Source organism: Eumetopias jubatus, unplaced genomic scaffold (genome assembly GCF_037043125.1).
Source record: "Eumetopias jubatus isolate StellerSeaLion01/CBP00866 unplaced genomic scaffold, mEumJub1_p1.0 scaffold_3, whole genome shotgun sequence".
NCBI classification, from domain to species: domain Eukaryota; kingdom Metazoa; phylum Chordata; class Mammalia; order Carnivora; family Otariidae; genus Eumetopias; species Eumetopias jubatus.
In genome coordinates this window covers 186,863,296-186,872,772 of record NW_028274809.1, presented here as the reverse complement: position 1 = coordinate 186,872,772, position 9,477 = coordinate 186,863,296, and the positions used below count along the sequence as shown (strand labels likewise).

Sequence of the window (9,477 nt, the reverse complement as noted above, 5' to 3'; positions counted from 1 at the left end):
AGCACAACAAAAGAGACAAAATAGGAAGAAAAACGGCAGTCATGCCGGGTGAGTATGGCATCCTGAAAGCCACATGAAGGAACTGTTTCGAGGAGACACATGTCAAATGTCTCTGAGTGAGGATTAAGAATGATCTTTGGTGAACCTGAAATAGGCAGTTTCAGCACAGAGGGCAACACTTTGTTCAGAGAGCATCCCTGGAAGGACCGGAAGGCAGGGAAGGAACATGGACAGCATTTTCTGGGAGTTCTGTTATAAATACAAGGAGAGTAGCAAGGAGGTACCTGGAGGAAACGGGTGAGAGCACAGATGGAATTGAAGGTGGGCGAAGTAACAGCATGAGTGTTTGCCGATGAGAAAGATACCTTTGAGAGGCCATAAGAAGGTGCTGAACCAGGAGAGTGAGGGAAGCCTGGCCTGAGCAGTTCTGGGGGCGGTTCGGGGAGCAAGTGGCTTCCCAACATAAGTGGAGGGTGATGGCCTAAGGGCATGTTCCATTACTCATCACAGTCACTTAGGACAAGGGCTCATCTGACCACCTTAAATTCCTCCACACCCCAACCACCTAGGCACCCCCTCTTACCTTATGCTGTTTTATTTCCCCACGTGTAATATTTACTAAGTTAAACTTCAGTTAAAAACACATCACTCAGGGGCACCTTGGTGGCTCAGTCAGTTAAGCCTCTGACCTTTGATTTCACCTCAGGTCAAGATCTCAGGGTCCCGGGATTGAGCCCCCAATTGGGCTCCGCACTCAGTGGGGAGTCTGCTTGAGGACTCTTTCTCTCCTTCTCCCTCTGGCCCTCCCCCTGCTCCCTCTCTCTCTCTCTCAAACAAATAAATAAATCTTAAAAAAAAAAAAACAAACAAACAGGCCACTCAATAAATAATGGCTCAAGCATAAGTGTATTTCACTTCTACACATTGGTCCAAAATGGATGTTCCTCCTGGTCCCTGGATGGCTGTTCTTTTCATGGGGACACAGAATTAGAGGCTCATTTCATTTGCAGTTCACCTTAGGTATTGTCATGGCTACACGCAGCATGGATGAGGTGAGGAGAGGAGAGAACCACTGTGTGAGGCTCGAGAAGAAGTGGCCACACGAAACTTCTGCTTACCTGGCATTGGGGAGAAATAATCACTAAAAGGGACCACATCTCAGGTACATTTGAAAGAAAAGAACACATTTTGGTGGAAGCTTGCTTACCATGACCTGACATATTATGAACATATACGATTATTTTCACTCTGCAATGACCAGTAAGCTTCATGAAGGAGTTTCGTTCACTATTACATTCCTAATGCCTTGACAAAGGTCAGGCATATAACTAGCCACTTAATAAGTATTTCCTAAATGAATCATTTTGAAGCACATACGCTTATGTGGCCTAAAAAATAGTTTCCCTTGAGCCAGAAAAGGAAGCTATCTCAGCATTCAGGATAAAGTATCCATCTGTCAATTTTAGTAGCTTTTGGTTAATAAGCTTCAACTTCATAATATATTTTCCATTATTTCCCATAACACATGACAAAAATAGAGTTTAAAAATATATGTTTTGACTGTTATGATGGATGAATGCAATGTAAAAAAAATTCATTTGATGTGGTTCAATGTGCTTGAAGTATTATTTTGCCTTTTGATATTTTTTACAATGTAAATATTACTAAATTTATATATACCCTTTTGATATCTAATTGTGAGTAAAATTAAGTCAATACTTTCTATCCAGGAGAAAGGAAGCACATTTTTATTATGGTCTTTTAAATTTTTCAACTTCGGTTAATTGATTTGACTGTTCCCTAGTAGTGTTAGCACCGGAAGAATTTCCCAAGAATTATAATTTTAAAATTCACAGTTACACTTAGGACCTTCAAAAGTCATCAAAGTTAGTTAACAATTTGGATGCTTTCAATTGAGTAAGTAGAAGAAGTTATCTAAATTACAATATTGCAATTTATGTAGATTTGTTTTCAAACATGTCTATATACGTAATAATTGGTGTCTTATTAAATTATAGGACCTCTAGATATACCATCATAGGCTTATTCAGACTTTCTGAAGTTTGGACCCTAAATGATTCAGAACTGATTATAACAATCTGCTCTGGGATGCTAATGTTGAGTGACACCCAGAAGCCCCAGCTGGTACGCAAAAGCAGTGGTAATATACTCGAAGACATGGGATTTGGGAAGCACATACCAGCTGTGCTCTAGAGCCACTCAGCCTGCCTCTCCACTTTAGAGTGTAATTCATAGTGTTGACATTTGATTTAGAATGGTGTGGAAGTCCTGAATGCTTCTCTGGTAAGTGATCGGGCAAATGATACTCTGCTGTGCAGGTTTTGAGGTTCATTACTTTCTACCAGGTCTTTTGGTTAAAGATCTAGTCCTCAACATTATCTCTAATGCCAAAAAGTGGTTATAGTGAAATTCTAAAATTTCCTCAGGCAAAGAGACTGATCTTGAGCTTGAATTTTTGTCAGTGAGTCTACTGGATTTCCAGGTTAGCCTAGCGCTGACAGAACCTCTCTCTCTCTCTGTGAGTCTAAGTAAGCAGTCAATCTTTGTGAGTGTTCTCAGTGAGATGAGGCAGGAAAGTGTGGCCAAGACAGTTTTCTCTCAGAATAACCTCACATGCCCTGGGAAACCATTTTGCATAACCTGCTCTGAAAACTGCTCTGGCGCATCTGAACTGTAAACTGCCACAATTAGCAAAAGCAGAAACCCTAACTATTGCCAAACCTGCTAGTTTTCTGGATAGCTAACAAGACATTCCAAGCTACTTGTCCCACCTTCACTTTACAGTCTTTGTTACAACTTATTTGGTTTATACATATATTAAGTTGGGCCCAATCAGGAAATAGGAAAACATGAAAAAATAATACAATTGTTTGGGTGGTAGATCTATGTCCATTGATGTTATTTAACATCCTTAATATTATTGAATCTTAATTAGGTGCTTATAAAGCAACAGAAAATATGTAGAGTACACAACCCATATTTTCTATTTTCTCCATTTTTCTATTTATTTATTTATTTTAATTCATTTATTTAAAAAAATTAGAGAGATTGAGAGAGAGAGTCAGGTGAAAGTCAGAGGGGAGAGGGAGGGAGAGAGAGACTCTCAAGCAGACTCCGCGTGGAGCCTGACATGGGGCTCGATCCCAGGACCCCGAGATCATGACCTGAGTAGAAATTCAGAGTCAGATGCTTAATCAAATGAGCCACACAAGTGCCCCCATATTTTCTATTTTAATTCTCACAAAAAAATACCTATAGGGTCTTATACAATAATACCTGGAAGGTGCTATCACAAAGAATTCATGATGGAAGGAAGTGAAGTTCAGCACGGTTAGACAACTTAGCAGGAATTGTTTCACAGCTAACATATGATGGGATACAAACTCAGGGCCCCTGGCTCCAGACTTCACGCCTCTGCATTGGATTTCTTCCATTTAAAGTGTCTTATTTTCTACTCATTGATCACACCAGTCTCTTGAATTGAAATGCAATTCCTGTCCCATTTTCATCTATTGGATTCCTCTTTATGTTTCAAAGTCCAGTTAAAATATATAGACTGATAACTTTTGTGGCAGAGACTGACTACATTTTTATCAGTCCGTGAAAATGTTTTTCCTAATTTTTCACCAACATATGGAATATTTATGTTCCCCCTTTCTCAGTTCCTCAGTTCACCATTAAACCACATTCCTAAGCTTCCTCGACTCTCGTTAGGACTGTCGGCTCGGTCCTCCCCAATGTAAAGTAGGTGGAAGTGGCTGCTGCAGCTATATTAGCACAACCTCAGAAATGTTGTGTGCTAGGCCTTTTCCACTCTCTTCTTCATTTCCTGGCTGGAGCATAGATTCCAAGGAAGGGCATCAAGACCCTAGAAAACGATAGCGTCCTCAATTCCCCATGTCCTGACTGCAAATAGATTTTTCATGAGTTTGTAGTACATATTTATTGTCTTAAGCCCTTCAGATTTACTTGTTACAGTAGCTGGTTTTATAGACCCTGCCTAATGCACCATTTAACCTGTGTTAATCATTTTCAGTTTACAATGTACTTTCACAGACAATACCATCTTTTAATATTATAACAGGCACATGACTTGAGTATTTGTTTCTGTAATGGGCTGAATTGTGTCCTTCAAATACATATATTGATGCCCTAATCCCCAGTAAATCAGAATGTGACCACATAGGCTCTTCAGAGAGGTAATGAAGTTGAAGTGAGGTCCCTGGGGGGAAGGGGGAGCTCTAATCCAATATGACTGGTGTCCTTAGATGAAGAGGAAATTTGGACATAGACACACACAAAGGAAAGACCTTATGAAGGCACAGGGAGGAGAAGATGGCCATCTCCAAGGCAGGGAGAGAAGTCTCAGAAAAAAAACAACCCTACTGATACCTTGATCTTGACATTTTAGTCAACAGATCTGCCAGAAAATAAATTTCTGTGTTGAAGCCACCTAGTCAGTGGTACTGTGTTATGGCAGCCCTAGCGGACTAACACAGCTGCTCTCCAAATAAATAAATAAATCTTAGGGGAAAAAAACAAGAACTCTGTCAGTGAGAAAATGACAATAAGTACCAGAATCAGGAACCAAACAGAGTTCTTGAGAAGAACAGGTAAACCCTTTCTATTCTTCCCAACTTTTACCTAGGACATTCTAGCTTGATAAATTCATCTGAATTCCTGTAATGTTTATTATCTCTGCCATTAATTTGGAATGTTTATGTTACACTATTTATTTTCGTCTTATTTCCTCACTATATTTTAAGCTCATGATACAGAAAGACTGGATCTCTAAATTGTTATATTCCTTATAGAATCTGGAGCAGTGCCTTAAAAAGGGTTCAGTAAATATTATACTGAAAATATATAGCATTTGGGGTTAAAAACTTATATTGAGGGAATCAAAACCAGTGTTATAAGTTATTCTTGTCACAGTAAAAGTACTTGGCTAACATGGTTGGGCAACCTATAAAGATGCTTTTAGTTTGCTAACAAAAAAACATCAAATATATATCTCTTTGAATTTTTTAATATGTGATTTCTTTATATATATATAAATATATATTTATTTATATATAAAATTTATTTATAAATTTATAAATTTTATTTAAAATTTATATATAAAGAATATATATATATATATTTGTCTCAACAATCATTTTCCTGCAAAAGGACTTTAAGGTGCATGAATAGATGAAATCTATACTATGCTTTACAAAAATATATCTTTTTTAATAACCCAGGAATTGACGTGATTCTAGATATCAGCCTAGCCACATATGTAAACAAACTTTACACTTACCCTTTTGCTTCTTTGTGTAGTTACAAAAAGCTCTGTTCAAATATTTATTTGACTGCTTACCTTGATTCATTTGTGCATCCTATTTGCCTGATAATATCCCACTATAAAGGTCTTAGGCTTAGTTCCTTAAATTATGATTGTCATGGTAACAACCAGAGCCCTGTACCAGTACCACGGGTACTTTCCTTTAAAAAACAGCAAAATGAGAATATAAATTACATTGTACCCAAATAAATTAATAAAAAATAATAGATTTGTAAAGCTTAACATTCCCGCTTGACATTTTTGAAACATTGTTAGCTTGCAAGACATAAACAAAATATTAAATAAAAATATATGCATGCTGAAATAAATTAGATTTCAAAAGCATCATTTTTAATAAAGGCTTTTAACTGCCTCAGTCTGGAAATAGTCTGCAATCTGGTTGATAAATATGCAGCAAATGACAAATTAATATGTGTTGGCCCTCATCAACATTGGAGACAAATGTTATTATAATGTTTTGGACTGTGCTCAGTTTTGTCTGTCTGGGGAAAGGCTGTACAAGTTGCAGAGAATCTGCAATTCAGAGGGATAAAGCTGCCCTCTATGTGAAACAAGTGTGTGCTGCACCACACAATAAAACATGAAAGGTTGCAAGATTTAGAGGGAAACAAATTGTATGAATCTGCCAAATCCGTGAAAACTCTTAAATGTATATGGAAAAGGATGATGTGACTGAGGTTCCACAAGGACTTCTAGAACCTCTGTGGAACCAGCATCCATCTCCCTAATAGATTTTATATTTCCAGAAGTTAAGTACTCAACTTAATTCCTATTGCTTCAAATTGACTATTTATAAGATTTTAAAAATGTAATAAAACATTAACAAAATCAGAAAATACAGAATAATTTTAGATAGAATTATTTTAAACACTCCAGTTACATAAATACACAATAATAAGCTAAACTTTTTCCTCATACACAGAATATTTCCATAAAACAAATGTGTTAATGAGTTTCCTAAGATCCTCCCCAAGGTGAAAGAAAACAGTTCAGTTGTGACAGATTGTATATCTTTGAGTCTACAAATGTAGACAAGTCTCAGTTGCTAATAAGTTACTTATGGATTTTATTGTTTATATTTTAATTATTTGGCCTGTATTTAAATCATCAACAACTGATCACTAGGACTCTATATGAAAGATACCATATTAGTTAATGACTGTGAAGTTATAAATAATTGTATTTTAGTCCCAGATCTGCCTGTTAATTATTTTCTTGGGCAAAAGTAGAGCAATTAATAGCTTTAACTAATAGACCTCTTCCAAAGAGTAAATAAAATATAAATGTGAAACATTTATCTCATTAACAAGCATGTGGTAAGTGATTAATAGATATTGTATCTTCTTATTATTAAGATTGCTGTGATGTGATTTTCTTCCTCTGAGTCTGGAGAACATCACAATGACAGTCCTCTTTTCCACTACCATGGTCTTGCTTGCCCTCCACCACAGCATGTCAAAGCAACAGCACTCAGCATATTGTGCCACAACTATTAAATTGTGTTTGACCCTACCATATTCAATTCCAATTTCCACCTAGTATGGGATCACTACTACATTTGGCTCCAGGTCTACCTTCTCCTTTTCTGCTTAAAAATTGCTTTGGGAGTTTGGGAATTGAGTTTGTTCAGTCTTAGAGAAAGCCTAAAGCTAGTAATATTCTAAAAGTGCATTGCTGTGTGTAAATGCCATTACAACAAATATTAAAACACTCTCTATATAACAAAGATTTCCAAATTCTTGCCAATGGCACTTTTGGTATGAGCTGTAGTCAATACAACTAACTTCTGGTACATAGAAATATTTGGGGGAATTTTGGGAAGTATTTAGTCATTACATAAGGGTATGACTTGCAGTTCCTTTCAAAATTGAGCAGCCAACCATTTTTCTTGAGCATTTACTTTGTGTTTCTGTATAAAACATACATCACATAAAATGTATCTTATCGAGCAAGAGAGAGAATTCTAGTGCCCATGATGATTTCAACTGGTATAGCTAAGCCACAGATTAAAGTTAAGACAGTTCAACTTTTCTATACTCTGAGAAGATTCATTAGTGCTGACATATGTCCCAGAGCACAGAGCAGAAAAACCTAAAATGAATGATGGAAACTATTTGATGTGATATAGAAGGAAGAAAGAAAGAATAAAGAAAAAGAAGAAAGAAAAGGAAGAAAGAAAGGAAAGGAAGAAAGGAAGGAAGGAAGGAAGGAAGGAAGGAAGGAAGGAAGGAAGGAAGGAAGGAAGGAAGGAAGGAAGGAAGAAAGAAAGGAAGGAAGGAAGGAAGGAAAGAAAGAAAGAAAGAAAGAAAGAAAGAAAGAAAGAAAGAAAGAAAGAAAGAAGAAGAAAGAAGAAAGAAAGAAAGAAAGAAAGAAAGAAAGAAAGAAAGAAAAGAAAGAAAGAAAGAAAGAAAGAAAGAAAGAAAGAAAGAAAGAAAGAAAGAAAGAAAGAAAGAAAGAAAGAAAGAAAAAGAAAGAAAGAAAGAAAGAAAGAAAGAAAGAAAGAAAGAAAAAAGAAAGAAGCAGTAATTCAAGTGTAGGAGTTTTCTGCCTGATTCTGTTTGGTGGTCCTTGGCAAATCTTTCATTTATCTACCACTCCAGAACTTTAGGTATAAATTCAGAGCTATATTATTCTCCAAGTTTTCTCTTGCCTCTCTAATGCTAAGGTTCTAATATTCATTGATAAAACAAGGTTTATGTTTAGCTTGCACCACAGCTATGGTGGCCTCAGATCAAAGAGGTTGGGTTCCACTTCAATATCCATCAATATCATCTGGGCTCTCAAGCAAACCAAATGAGCTTTCCCTCTCAATTAAAGAAGAGAGTTCATAATGCCTGCCATTATCCTTATATTGTACAGTTGGGAGTGACACATTAGAAGCTTGACTTACAACAGATAAATATTAATGTTTTTGTAAATAATATTGAAACTGCACTGTCTGTATGCTTAGAGGAGCTAAAAAATGTCAGTTTAATAACATTTTATTTGTATTTCCTGACTAATTTAGGCATCAGGGAGAATCTTGAGTATTTATATAAAGTGAAAGAATGAGTGAAACTAAGACTTTCAACCAATGAACACTTGCTTATTTTGTTAAGGGTGAAGGTTGGGGAGTAAGTGGGGAAATGATACAACATTTACCAAAAGCCTTCTTCGTTATGCCATGCATCATGTTGGACCTACCTAGTATTTTCCACATTGTATAAATGGAATCAGAGGCATGAGGGGATTTGGTCACATGTCTAAATTAGACAACAGGTGTGCTGTGCTATAGGAATTAGATTCCATGCAAATAAGTCACTGAAGTTTGTGCTCTTTCTCCTATGGATTACTAGGCTAAAAGTCATCACCTCGGAATGCTCCAAACTTATCTAATAACTAACCTTCTTGATGCTGAAAATTCTTTGGAACTCCTCTTCAAATTCTTTTTAAAGTAAATCACCACCTACATATATTTGCATGTGCCTGCACACATATATGCACATATACACACTCAACTCATTCTCATTATGGTGGTACTATCTCAGATGAAGTCTTTACTCCACAATAATAAATGGATTTTTTTATTGTCCTTTGGATGACTTTATGTTAACAACATGCCATTCCTGTGGAATCTGTCTGAATAATATTTTATTCTACCTAAGGGTTTAAACCTTAGGTAGAAATTGAAAAAGTAACCACAGGAAGAAATAACAAGGTTTCTCATACGGCAAACCTAGATCAGTGTATCTTGATCCTTCATACTTGAAAACACATGCCTTCAGATGGATGTGAATTTGATCACATTAATACATTACATCTTTGAATTTCAAATTCTTCATTGTATGTTAAACAACACTAAGGTATCTTCAATAAGGTAATGAATGTTGCTATTTTACAAGATCAGTCTTAATTAGTCTTATACATATGTGCAAATCTTACGCTGACCATGTCCCCTATTTGCAAAATGAAATAGCCTTATAAATTGTAGGAGAATCTTCAGCTCTACAATATTTTGTCTTACCATCAATTAATGCAGTATAGCGTCTGATGCTATAAGACCTTCCTTAATTTCCTTTACTAAAATTTTATTGATTTTTGTGATATTGTCCTTGAAACTTTCTTGTTAG

At 36.1% G+C, this 9,477-nt stretch overlaps 1 pseudogene; it reads left to right on the top strand.

Annotated features, from left to right (window-relative positions):
• The first annotated feature begins 226 nt into the window (after positions 1 to 226).
• The window catches only part of LOC114215844 (glycoprotein-N-acetylgalactosamine 3-beta-galactosyltransferase 1-like), a 67,961-nt pseudogene continuing 58,710 nt past the window's right edge, over positions 227 to 9,477 (top strand).